The sequence below is a fragment of the Falco cherrug genome, chromosome 2 (genome assembly GCF_023634085.1).
Source record: "Falco cherrug isolate bFalChe1 chromosome 2, bFalChe1.pri, whole genome shotgun sequence".
Classification (NCBI taxonomy): domain Eukaryota; kingdom Metazoa; phylum Chordata; class Aves; order Falconiformes; family Falconidae; genus Falco; species Falco cherrug.
In genome coordinates, this window is record NC_073698.1 from 5,622,307 (window position 1) to 5,636,053 (window position 13,747).

Below are 13,747 nucleotides of genomic sequence, written 5' to 3' on the forward strand. Positions count from 1 at the left end.
ATCACTAGCATCCTATTTAGCTAAGAAATTCATCACTCAGTGCTTAAAACACAGCTGGAGGGAGACGCACAATATGCCATGCTGTAAATGCCACTGGAAAGATGTGCAGCACACGAACGAGCGGTGGTTTCATGAATACAACTTGCACACTTATCTATTTACTTTCTGATTATTTCTCTTTGAGATACTCAGCCTGTTTGTGAAGGACAAACAGAGAAAGCCTGATGCTGCAAACAGATGTGGATGCACTTAATGGGGAAATCCATTACTTTAAGGAAGGGCTGAGATTTCTACGGGACTCTGCACAAGACTAAGCCCTTGGCACTTCTATAAAAGACTCAGCAAAACATTTAGTTGCTGTTTGTTTTGGGGGGGATGTTTGGAGTATTAGCTTGAGGTCTGAGAGTGCTCCAAATTCATCACGTAACATGCACAATTTTAGTTTGATGGCAGGGGATCACAGCTTGAACGCTAGTATTTGGTGTTACAGCCTGACCATCATGACTGAAGCACAACCCACACTGCTATCACCATCCAAAATGGGACTTCTGAGAAGAGGGGCCGTGTAATGGAATTGTTCCCTATCGCTACACAGTACGCAGTCCCAACAAGCACAGAGAGAAAGTCAGTGCTTGCCTGCCACTCAGGAATTCATCTTTGTCCAGATTTTATTGAAGACTCTTTGGATAGAGGGAACAGGTGACTTGGTTGAAGGAACAGGAGCTCCTTTAATTTCTGTGCTTGAAATCTGTTTGCTACCAATTACCCACTTTCCAAGCCATTCACTCAGGTGCTTACATTTAGCTGGGATGAATTGGGACCGGAGTAGGCAGAGATGTGGCAAAGTTGCACGCAGTGTAGAGGTGACAGAGCACTTTCCCCGTCCTATAATGGGGGACCTATAGCAGATATTTTGACCTGAGGGTTCTGTGCAGCGACCTTCCACTAGGCATGTCAGATATGCTGTTAGCACTGCTTAGGTTTAAGGAACTCAAGATTATGCCTGTACTGGTCAGGTAACCATGATGGGATACTTTGGAAACAAAGCTCTATCTTCCTTGTAAAGGACAGAATAATCCAATGGCAATTCCACAGAGTAAAAGTTAGATGCTCTGAATGCCCAAAAGAGCTGTTTTCAAAGGTCATATACATTGTTAATGAAAAGCTGGAATAACAGCAAGGAGAAAACTGTGAAATATCCAATATCTCAGATGGAAAACCAGATATCAGGTTATAGACAGCAGAAGCATAAGGCATGATCCCAATCTATAGAAGGTTTCCTTTCAAATCTGCATGTCTACTTGCAGATATCCACTAAAAGCCCACACAGTAATTACAAAGGGAAAAAAGATAAGAGTTCAATTCATTTAGCTCTTTTGTTCCAGGCATTTCATGGCTGTCAGTCTGAAATTTTGAAAGAGGCCCACATTGAAGATAACCCTATAAACAGGATAACTTGGGACTTTAAAAAACAAAAAAAACCCCAACAACAAACTATACTTCCCCCACATATGATTATAACAGATGTGGTTTTAAATTACCGTTGGGACATAATAATGTTTTTTGAATAGACTGAATGCTAAATAGTTGGCTCCTCCTATGTGACAGACATCAGTGCTCAGTAGTTTAAGCAGAAAACTCCCCATTTCCGTCTTTAGCTGGCATGTTCTTCATTTTCAGCCTACATTGGTCAGTATGATTTAATACCTTGGCCTGATGTCCCTTTTAGCAGTAAGAGAAAGGATAAAATAGGATTAAATAAATGAAACAAAACAAAAACAGGCAACATGCCCCCCCCTCCCAGCAGACAATGCCAGGCTGCCTGCATTGTTCCTTACACAACAACTCCTGCAGCCCTGCAATGGAAACTCACTGGAGAGGACAGCCGAGGAAGAAAAACGTTAAATAATTCAAAGCCACTAACATCAAGCCCGATGTAAGTATAAAAATAGTTACAAAACACCACTCTACATGTTGTCATTATAGGAACTTTGACTTACTTGGAAACATCAAGAAAACCCCCAAACCAATCACCCTCCCAGCCTTGTACGCTCAATTAGTCCGGCAGTGGAAATGACATCCATTTCCAAACCAGCCTTCAATTTTCATGGCCATTTCATGTTTCTGCACTGGGGGAGCCAACAGAGTTCCACAGCAGGAGTGAAAAAGTCTGATCCAGAGCCCATTAAAACCAACAGGAGCCTTTGAATTAACAGTAATGATCCTTGGATCTGGCCCTGGTTTAGGTTAAAGTGTTGCGGTGCTTTGGGGATTCAAGCGAGATTAGATGTGACTGGCTTTTGTTATCTCCAAAAATCTCTGTCGCTGGGAATGTCCACTTCCAAACACTCAGTCTGTGAGAGCAGTGCACATTTTAAAAAGAAGCCTTCATGAAATATTCAAGGAAACATGATGCTAGGTGAGCTGCCATATAGTCTGCGTAAAGTTAACTCAAGATATTTTCATTTGAACAGAGGGAGAGAGAAACAAACAGGAGTATTCACAGATGAAGAGTGTGTGCCCACACACACACACATTTGATCAGCAGCTTTGCTGGGGCTGGGTGTGGAGAAATGAAATAGTAACTGACAAGTAAAAAGTATCCTGCTTTTTATTTATTTATTTATGTCATGTGCAGCAGAGATGTTACAGAATTTTTAGCCTTCTGTACTCTGAAAGGGGAGGGGATAAAAACAACAACCAACCCCAAAAGAAAAAAGCAAAACCACCATCTTCATTGCACAGAGCACAACGAAACACCAGCTGCAGCACCGAAAGAGCTGGCAGAGGTCTCCCTATTCCTGCTATTCCCCCAGTTCCTTACCCCCAAGGCCACCTCCCAAAAAGACCCACATTTCTTCCCTAGTATCAGCCTCTGATATCCCCTTCTTTCCTGTTACCACCTTCTCAGCTAGACACTTGCTGTCTGATAATCTCAGGAGAAGACATAAAAATTCATAATAAATAAATACATAAAATTAAACAAAACATTAATTATGCAGAAGGCATAAAATAATACAAAACTAAGTGATGCAGGTGTACAATAACGTTGCTCCCTGGAGCCCACACTCAGCAGCGTTTGGCACAGGGAGCCCCAAATAAATGACATTTTAATGCATATGGGGGGTATGCAGGGATGTAAGCAATGGTTTGTAGCTCCTATATGAGTCATTTGTGCATCCCTCCAACCCCAAGTAATATTGTGAATAGCACCAGCAATAACAAGCTACAAAACCCAAGCCCTAAAGCAAGCACTGTTCAGGTAGACCCAAACGCCCATCAACAGACAGGGCTTGAAGTGACAGACAGGTGGCTTTGTCTGCTCACGCTTTCTTGTGAACTAAAAGCAAAACCAGGAGAGTATTGAAAGTTTCTTGTGTCCATGCAGGGCATCATGGACACAACATGGATTTTAGGATAGGAAGAAGTGATATTTAGGAGATGGAGATGCAGGGGGAGCGTGCTAGCTGTGAGAAGATGGTCATTAAGTCACCCTTTGGTTCAGGGCTCAGGTGCTCCAGCATGGATGAAGCCAGGGGCATAATCTGCTGTTTGAGGGAAGAGCAAATGCTGGCTAGAAAGAAGCCTAAGAAAAAAGACTCATTCAGATGCTGTTGATGAGCAGCAAAAACATTTGAGCCACGGTCAGCTTCATAGTTGGTTGTCACAAGACAGGCAGGATGGTTGTTCTTACTTGATATTAAGTGTATTTTGCTGCTTGTATTTTTGTTCAGATTATCCCCAGGACAAGAATAAAAGTCAAAACGAGAGCCTTTTTCATTGCTGGGTTTTCTGATTCTCTCCTGAAGCCTCCAACCATTACACCACAACCTACTCTCACAGTGCTGAGTAACTAGCTGGGTGATAAAAACATCAGACGAAATTCAGTATCAATAAAAGCAAAGTAATGCATAAAGGGAAAAACAGTTCTAACAATGCATACACAACACGGGCTCTAAATTAACTGTTACCACACAGGAAGGTGGCTGGGGAATCACCATGGGATGCCCTCTACAAATACAGGCTCTCTGCTCCTGCCAGTCAAACATACAGTGAAAATCTGGAGCTAGGCTAGGAAAAAAAAAAATATGAGAAAAAGAGAAAAATGTAACAGGATGGTGCTGTACAAGCTAATGATGCATTCCTATCTTAATGCCATAAACATTTTTGGCCAATCCATCTCTAAAATAGATAGTGGAATTAACAGATAAAAGGACTGCAAAGATTATCAGGAATATGGAAAGATTTTTGCAGGAGAGATGAACTAAACTGGAGATTTTCAGCTTGGAAAAGAGCAATAAAAAGTGGGAGGAACAGACTTCTATTAAATCATTATGCCTATAACCCACAAAGTAGGAGTCAATTAATGAAATTACTGATTTGTGAGTTTAAAGCAGAAAAAAAGGAAGGCTTTTTCATTCATTGCATGATTTTCAATTTTAAAACTTTTTTATGTGACCATCAAGACTATACCCTGGGTTCAATAAGAATCCAGCATATTGTTAGAGGACAACTGCTTCAGTGCCTACTGAGCAGGATGGTACGTAAGACTGTCCTGAAGATAGAACAGTGTAATGAAAAATTGCACTCTGTATTTTAATATGAATAAAATTAGGCTTCATATCAGCACGGTACAACTGCTGTAAACAGTTGGCAACCTGTGAAAAACCTTCTGGGTCATGAGACTAGCCTAAAAACTCATCACCTCCAAAAAGCAGCTTGTACCCCCTTCTTTCTCCCTTCTCAAACCCCTAGCAAAAGGCAGTCAGTTTTCTCCTGGGTTGATGAATTCAATCATCAGACACATTCTGAAGCAGTAGGACAAGAGCTGGGGAGGCAGGACACTTGGGCTGGGGGGGTGGGGGGGTGGGGAGAGGGGAAAACAGGACCCCTCTCCTTCCATGGCAATGAGTCCTGAGGTTGGCTTTGGTGTAAAGCTACAGCTTTAGCAGTCACCTGTAACAATGATAAAAAAAAAGGAAAAAGCTGATCACACAAAAAATACAATTACCTGCTCTTTCAGTTTTAGGGGTTTCCTTTCCCTCCTCCCCACCCCCACCCCCTGCCTTGTTTTTTTGGCTGTTATTTGCAGTAACAGTTGCTGTTGCAAGAGAATGTTGTTATAAAAAAACCAGAATTCTTCTGTTAGAAGGACCATGAACCCGAAGGTGGGGTACATGGGAATTCGTGTGATTGCTCTGTCAGTGCAACATCTCCTGAGATTTCTTTGTGCTTAATCCCATTCTACAAATCCTGCAATGTTGTATCGCTTTGATGCGGCTTTGTGGGATTCTCATTAATTGTATTCACTTTTGTTTCCAGGAAGCTTGCGATTTCATCATCTGCTAACATATGCTGAAATGCATGTGTCAGTTTTATAATAAATTTCCAATATATAAAAATATCTATAAAACACACAAATACAGAATTAGTTTGTAACAAAATCTCAAGTTATCTCTTTATTAGGGAAAAGCAAAGTTGGTAATGCTGTCAATTATGGGAAGAGCGAGGCAGCTTTAATAATAAAACAGCATTCGCAGTTTCTCATAACTATACTAAGCAAATTGTTTGGGCTGAAAATTTCCATGCCAGCTGTCTGCCTCAGGCTGAAGTTTTTTGGAAAATTTCAGTCAAAACAGTTCAGCAGATTCTGAGAACAAGGCTAGGGGAAAATATGTTGTTTTACCCATGTTAAAAAATGCCTTTAGCCTTCTCTCTAAAACCTCCTCTGGGATCTCTAGGACTTTAGAGGAAAGACTTGAAATTTGCCTGGAAGAGAACTGTTTTCCTTTTAATGAATTTTGTGTGAATCTGTGTGAATTTGCCAAGTTTAGACATCTTTGATAAAAACACAGTTGCTACATGCTCCTGGGTACGTTTGTACACATTTGCCAGCTTCCATCATTTAAAAGTCTACCTGTGTGGGACTAAACAAGATGCTTTGTGCTGTGCGGGACATGCCAGGGCTGCATCCAAGTATGAAAATTGAAATGAGAGATGCTCTCCGGTGCTCGGAGTGATCCCCAGCCAGGAGGATCTGAATGAGTTTGGGGTGAGAGACCTGCTGAGCAGGGATTAGAGGGATGAGAATGGGATTGCAGAATAGAGCTGGAAGAAGCAGGAGATGAGGGGAGGACCAGGCTGAGCAGCATGGACTGGGAGGGAACTGTTTAGGGGAGCAGAATACTCTGTTAAACCAAGCACTGATGATCTGTTAGTTTAAGCCATTGACACATACAAACACCAAAATCATGGGAGATGACAAAGCTTCTAGCTTTCCCAAGACTTAAAAAAAAAAAAGAAAAAAAAAAAAGAAATATCCAACAAAAAACAGATTAACAGAACAATAATAAGATTTAGAAGTATGTATCAGAGACCCAGAATTTAAGAAAAAAAACCACAATGAAAGTTGCCTTACTTAAGCACCCTGCCTTCATTACCATACAGTCATTGTTCAGAAGACCATGTTTTATCTAAGCCAGCCTGAAGATGAAGGACTGAGAATGAGGAGTAGAAGATGAGGTTAACCATCCCTGCCTCACCCACTGCAGAGCTGGAAGGTTTGTAGTGACTAAGCAGAGGACGGAGAAATGAGGATGAATGTGTTTGAAATTAAGGCAGCACGAACGATGCCCCAAGACTGTGGGCAATGTTGGGCAAGTCATTTCAACTCAACATTTCATAACTGTGTCAAAGCGAAGTATGTTGCAACTACTGGATGATCAACTTGGTAGCTTGGAGGCTGATCTGCTTATGTGTCAAACGCCCACAACAGCACTTAAAGGCCATGTGAACTTTGCTTCACTTTAGCACTGCAACTCACCCCCAATCATGGCTCTGTCTGCAGGAACGCATGGCAAGATCGGCTCCAGAGATTGTTCTCTGCTTTCTAGCACAGAAATCTGTGCCAACGCCAAAAAGCTGATCACACCTTAAACCCCGCTGCACAAAGGGCAATTTTCTAGAAATAGCAGCATTAACATTAGCTTGTTCCCGGCTGACAGGATCTGTGCTGCACGAAGCCCAGCCACCCATTACTGTGTATATCAACAAGCAGGAAGCAAAAACCAGTGTCTCTCATGCTCCATCAGTTTTTCCAACCTCTTATGGCAGTTACTTCTGAAGGCTTTTTGACTAACCAAACATTGACAACCCTTTCTGTTCTTCGCTACGTTACAGAGGTGAGGGGAAAAGGGTTTTCAGCCTCCAACGATACAGAGGCAGTTCAAAAGGAATTAGCATAATTTTGAAAACTTACCATCATCAAATTTAGGAGTTCAGTTCATCTATAAGATTGGGCCATTTAAGTCCAAGGGACCCAGTGGACGAGATGCTTTAAGACTTGGTGGCATCCAGGACTTTGCTTCCATGTGGAAAGACAGCCCTTGAAGGAGCTCCTACTCAGGAAATGAATCCTGGCTTGTCTTGCCCTCCATACAGCGTGATGTGGAAGAACAAGACTGATTTTATGCAAGGACCCAATATTCCTTGGAAGGCACAGCCCTAGACTGAAAGTTTTAAGCAATCTTCAGATTTTAAGTGCACTTACTGGAGTTTGAGGGGGAGAAGACAAAGCCTGTGAGCTCGTATTGCATAGATAACACAGGGCTGAATAAAAACATTAAAATAAGATTAAATCCTTCTGTTTTCTAACTTTTGACTGGTTAACTGATCAACCACCAGAATACTTTGAAGACTCGGTGTGTGCAAACACGTAAGCAGACGAGCGATACAGTGTCTTCTCAGTGTTTAAAGAGAAAACTGCACTGAATAATCACTTAAAACCTAAATCAATGGGTAGCGAGGCAGCTCCTGCTTTCACATTTGCTGTTGCTGCCTGGGTAGCACATCGGCCACTGGTGCCTGAGTGGTGGTTCTGGTGGTGAAGTGGAATTCTGGACTGCAGTGGTTTTCCTAGGCTGTAGCAAATATTACTTCACTAAAGCCTGAGGAGGTATCAGCGAAATCTAGTTGAAACATCCCCATTTCAATGGACTGATAAACGTGGTTCAGCAAGCTTCTCCACCTAAAATGACCATCAGCGGCTCCTCTCCTTTACCCCCCCGGCTTTTTAAAAAAACAAGGATGTGCCACATCCTAGAAAGCAAGTCTAACTTTGAGTAGGAACCTTTACTACCAGCCTATTCCATTTCACAGTGCGTTTTCCTCCTAGCTACCAACACATTGGAAGAACATAGATTTCTGTGTCTGCTGCTTTCCCAGACATCTTTACATTCAAAAGATCACCTCTGCCTGATACCCAGCAGGACAAATTGCGATGAAGTTTGAATCCCTCTACAGCACAAACAGCTTGTTCACAGAAATTTGATATAAAGGTATAAGGTTATCAGTACGTAAAGCTCAAACTTCCTAAGAAATTTGAACTTTCTGAAAGGAGTGTTTGTCGGTCCACATAGCCAAGGAAACATGCCCTCCTATTCAGATTTCAATTCTGCATTTAAAGATGTTCCAGGAAGAGTGATTCAGGAAAGCTGGGGAAAAAAAAATATCTAGGAAAACTATTTGACTATGAATGCAACAACTGTGAAAGGGAACAGAGGAACAGAAATCATACATTTATTCCTGAGTAAAAATATAAGTCCTATAGCCACACTACAGGACCACTCCCCAAGCTATACTGATATAGTTAAGATATAAAATTTCTTCGTGATTTTTTTTCCTTTTGATCTACGGCAAAGACAAACTACATATATATTTTTTAAAGTATTTAATTACCAGACTTTTTTTCTGAAACATATTGTTCAAAGACCCACAGATTCCCAGTTCACTGGGAAGTGGTGCACATTACTTTGTCAAAGTACCCAGCAATGACAATCTGCAGGTTAAAAGTAGAAACAGAATATTTTAGCTTTTAGTTACAATAAGCTGTTCTGATAGACCCTGTAACAGGGCAGGTAACAGCCAGTCTTTAAGTCTGAATTGACATTGATTTACAGAGTTTCATTTCTTTGAATCAAATCTGAGAGAGAGTTTCAAGCTGCTTCACTTTTTGATACTACAATTACACATTTCTTAAACACAGAAGAGTGCTTAAAAAGAAAACAGCCTCAAGTGCCTACGGAGATAAGATAAAAAGAGAAAGTGATGTTAAAAAAGATATCAAATGAACAAGTTTAGGGGTTCTTTTTCATCATTTTTAATTCTACTTTTTTGCCCCATAAATTTTTTATATCGCCTTGATTTGAAATCCTAATAAGAAATCACATGTCATACAACATTCCTCCTGCCAAATCTCTCTCATCGTGGTATTACTGCAATATTTGTAACTTTTGATCTGGAAACATCAGGTTATGTAAGATCATAGTTCTGCTCCTTGCAAGGATGTGATTCTGTCAGAAAATGAACCAGTGAAGCGGGAACTCAAACAGAACTGGAAATGACTTTCCCAGGGAAAAGGTAGTTTTGCTTAAGCATCTCAGCTATTCTAAAGTGTAAGAACTCAACATTTTATTCTCCTGAGCAGAGAAATGGTAAACTATCAGGTTAAAAATAGCCAGAGTGGGCTCTTAATTGGAATAGTGTACATGCTGTAGTGGGAATGAAATAACATTTTCGTTATTATGCACTCCAGGAAACCAATCAAATAAAATAAAGCAAAAAAATTCCTCACTTTGTAAAACAAAAGAGAACATTTTCCCTTGCTAGTGTACTATCTGCTCACCAAAACAAAAGAAAAGCATCGAATTTAAATGAGTCAAGCAAAATAATTAAGCTACAAGGACTTCAAAACCCCACAGTCTTCTCAGTGCAAACCTCACTCCTTCCCCAGACCCATCGAAACTGCAGCGACGTCTCCCTTTTTCCACACAGGTAATAAAATGAAGGAGGGGGTGGGATGGGGGTATCTCCCCTTCCTCCCCAACCAAAACCAGATGAGCAGTTTTACTTACTCCTCTCTATTTTTCCATATCGCTTGCAGTCAAAGAAGGCAAAATCTCTCCCGCCCCCCCCCCCCCCCCCCCAAATAAAAAAGCCTTTCTAAACTAGGACCCCTGGCTAATAAAAAAGGAAACTACAAAGTTAACTTCTGCACCTCCTTTTGCCTCTTCCCCCTTCCAGTGCCAAAGCCCAGCCTTTCCGCACCAAAGACCCTTTGCCCACCAAAACATGACATTCTTTTCTCTAGATCACACAAATAAATGACAGTGAAACTGAAAATCGCCGCTGGTAAAGATGAGCACGCGCACGCACGTATGTAGGGGAAGGGAGGGGGAGGCGCAGAAGCAGGAGTCCCTGCGGAGCTGTAGTACATCTCAGTGCAGTGGCAGTCATTCCCAATTCTGGTGACTTTTTTGGGGGGAAGGGAAAAGGGGAAAACACAGAAACAGGTTGCCTGCAAAGGCACCTCTCCTATCCCTGCCCCAGCTGCGGGTGCAGACCCCCCTCACAGGTCGGCCTGGTGCAGAGCAGCGGTCCCACTCCCCGGGGAAGGCACAACCCAAGTCACACCTTCACGTGCCTGGCCACACACCGCGACCCCCACGCTCCCCTCCCCATCCCCAAACCTGCTGGAAACCAGCGCGGACCCTCATTTTCCTGGCCCATGTGCTCGTTTAGGTGTCACGTTCTTAAGGGATCATGGCAGCAGGGAATCCTCATGGCCACGAACCAGCCCGCGCCAGCAAGGGCTGGTCCAGCAGCATGGCATAGGCTGGGAGCAGGGAATTTTAGCAGGGAAGGGCAGCTCGCGATGGCCACGAACCAGCAAATTCCTACAGCCTTGTAACACAGGCAGAGCCAAGCGAGCTGCTTGGAAGGCTTGTCTCACTGCAAAACCATGCCACAGAGACACGTCTTCCTTACCTTTAAGTCCATCATCACACACACACCCATACTATATATATACACACACACATATATTTTTATATATATATGTACATATATATACACAGTCCTTGTTTTTTCCACTCAAGCCTATAAAAGTGCTACAGGCTGAGACACTAAGTGGGAGGCGCTTGGCTTGGAAGAGGCCAATGAAATAAATTAAATACAAATCACTGGCTCAGCCCCAGCCACCCCCAGCAAACTGGGGAGCTGCTGGGGCTGCCGATGGCCAATAGCCTTGTCCTGGCTGGACCCAGTGTGTGGCTGGCGTATGTGGGCTGCTGGCATCATATAGGCGTACACGGTAAACCTTGGGTATAGCAAGCACATATGGCGCACATGTTGGGAGCAGAGCACTTTCTGCAGGAGGGGAGGGGCCACCCTACTAGTAAGCAATTTTATTACGGTCAATGAGGCAGAAAGTAACCCGTTTGGGATAGGCTGGGATCTACCAAGTTCCCCTGCCCAGCTCCTGCACCCCAGAGCAGGGAGAAGCACACTAACAACTTGCCAGGCTACAGCAGAAGTTTACCTATAAAAAGCACACAGACAACTTCCAACTTCAAAGCTTTGTTCTCATTTTCTCATTTTACGTCCCTCCCCTCACACAGGACTTTTCTCAGAAAAAAAAAAAAAAAAATTAAAAAAATGCAGCTATAAATTCTAGATGAGCCTTCACTGCAAAAAGTTAAGGAGGAAGACAGGGTGGAGGTGGAGAAATTATTTTATAGTTTGATTCAGGGTTCTGATGTCTGCTGGTTTTTTGTTGGGTTGTTTGTTTTTTTTTTTAATCATAAGGACTTGAACTTTCCTGGAAGAGCCATGAGCAAATGCATTCAAGACACAGAATAGTCTTGTCTATCCAGTCAATAAGTATTTATTTAGCTCTGTTTGGCTGTATGAAAAATGTATTTCAGACTGTGTATCCCCATAAGACAAGGAAGACTGTGGCATAAATATGTATTTTTATTTTTTTTCCCAAATCATGTGCTTACATGGTTGTAACCACTGCGAATTTCTAAGCATGGTCAGGGCAAGAAAGAGTAAATGCCTACTGCTTTACAAATACTTTAAGAGTTTTTTAACTTATTTTTTAAGGATTTGGCATTCCTTAACGACTACTTATTCCAAGTAAAATTTCCCAGATATTTTAGCCCAAGAATATATATATGTATTTTTAATCAAAACAACTACCAAGAAACTAATGCCTTTTGGTAGCAGCCTGTTCTTATGTTCAACAGCCAAAATTTGTATTTGTAAATGCAAATTGCTGAGAATACGAGTATGAGTCTGAACCACTGCAGTTCTCCCAGGCACTCTAGCATCTTTTCTCAAACGCCACACTATTTGGGGGAGCTTTTAATACTGGCAGGGCACGGCTGGAAGCAGGGCTTTAACATTTAATGCCTAAGAAACAGAATTGTCACTCAAGTTGCAGTCAAGCGCGTTTTTCTTATTTTTGTTGGAGGCAAACCTACCCTCCCGTTGGAAAATGGGAGACCCCTTCCCCATCCCCATCCCTGAGTCTATCACAGAGCCAAATGTAAACATACACACACACACACTTCCACCACGCACCACCCTGCAGCAGGACATGGGGACGGGGCGGGGGGTTCAGGCAGAGCAAAAGGAGCTTTGTGCAGCTGAGAAATACCGAGGCATTGCTTTTTTTTTTGCTTTTTTTTTTTTTTACTTCTTTCTCCCCCCCCCCCCACCCCACCCCCCTTCCTCTCGGCTTTTACTATTACATAAATAACACCGATTGATCTTAAAGCTGCATCCTTGCTCCAGTGCCTCCAAATCTGCACTGCTGCCTTCCCCCCGGCACAGCCGCACCGCCTGGGGTGCAGAGGGAAGGGTTGGGGGGCGGGGGTGGGTGGAGGGGCTGGATGGGAAAAGGCACCCCAAACATACCCTGGAGCAAGGTCTGGCCAGTCTGAGGGCGTCTGGTCCCCACCACCCCAGCCAGGAGCTCCAACAGCATCTTTGCCTCCTGCTACATTGCTGCAAACTGTGCGCGGAGGGAGCAGCAGGGCTGGGATGCGAGGGGAGGAAAACGAGCTGGGCTTGGGAGGGAGGGATGGTGGGGAGGAAAAACCAGGGATTCAGGGAGCTTATCCTCAGCCCCAACCCGTGTGCCTGTCTGTTTGGTGGGAAGAGGAAAGGGGGAAGGGAAAACTGGAGGGAGGCGATCGCACAAATGCACTTTTCAGAGCAAAAAGCGAAGCTTACCATGTCTGCAGGCTTCCCCCCACCGAAATGCCACTTATGTGTCCAGCGATCCCAAAGTGGGCAACTACAGCCAGGCACCGGAGCTCATCTCAGCAGGCAGCTCGGCAATACACCACTGCCACCCCCAAAAATAAAAATCAAAATAAATTAAAAAAAAAAATAAAATTGAAAAGGACCGGTCCAGCTTCTTTCCTGGCAGGAATCGTCCCTGGTTGGACTGCCCAAAATAAGCAGCTGCAATCCAAAGGCTTTATTTAAAGCTTCCCCCCTCCTCCTCCTCCTCTCCTTGCCTCGCTCGCTCTCTCCCTCTCTCTGTTACACACAGAGAGAAAGAGAGACACACACAGGTTACATGAATGGGAGGCAGGAGCCGGCGCTCCCGGGCTGGGAATGACAGGCACACATGCGGCCGGCTGCTGCGCACCGCTCGGCACGGCACGGCACGGCACGGGGGTGGCCTGGGCATGGGCAGGGATGGGGGTGGCATGCGGAGGGGATGGGCATTGCGTGGATATGGGTATTGGGTGGGAAGGGGCATGGGGTGGGGGGCATGGGCATGGGGAGGAGATGGGCAGAGTAGGAGATAGGAACGGGCACGGACATGGGCATGACACAGGCGTGGGGCAGGGTGGCACGAGCATGACATTGGCATAATGTAGGAGTGGGGCAG

At 43.7% G+C, this 13,747-nt stretch overlaps 1 long non-coding RNA gene across 1 annotated transcript in view; it reads right to left on the minus strand.

The window, feature by feature from the left end:
- The window catches only part of LOC129735436 (uncharacterized), a 196,974-nt gene extending 183,590 nt beyond the window's left edge, over nucleotides 1-13,384 (minus strand). The window contains exon 1 of the long non-coding RNA XR_008731074.1: nucleotides 13,078-13,384. This is a non-coding gene — a long non-coding RNA (uncharacterized LOC129735436). The remainder of the gene's footprint in view (nucleotides 1-13,077) is intronic.
- Nucleotides 13,385-13,747: the final 363 nt, after the last annotated feature.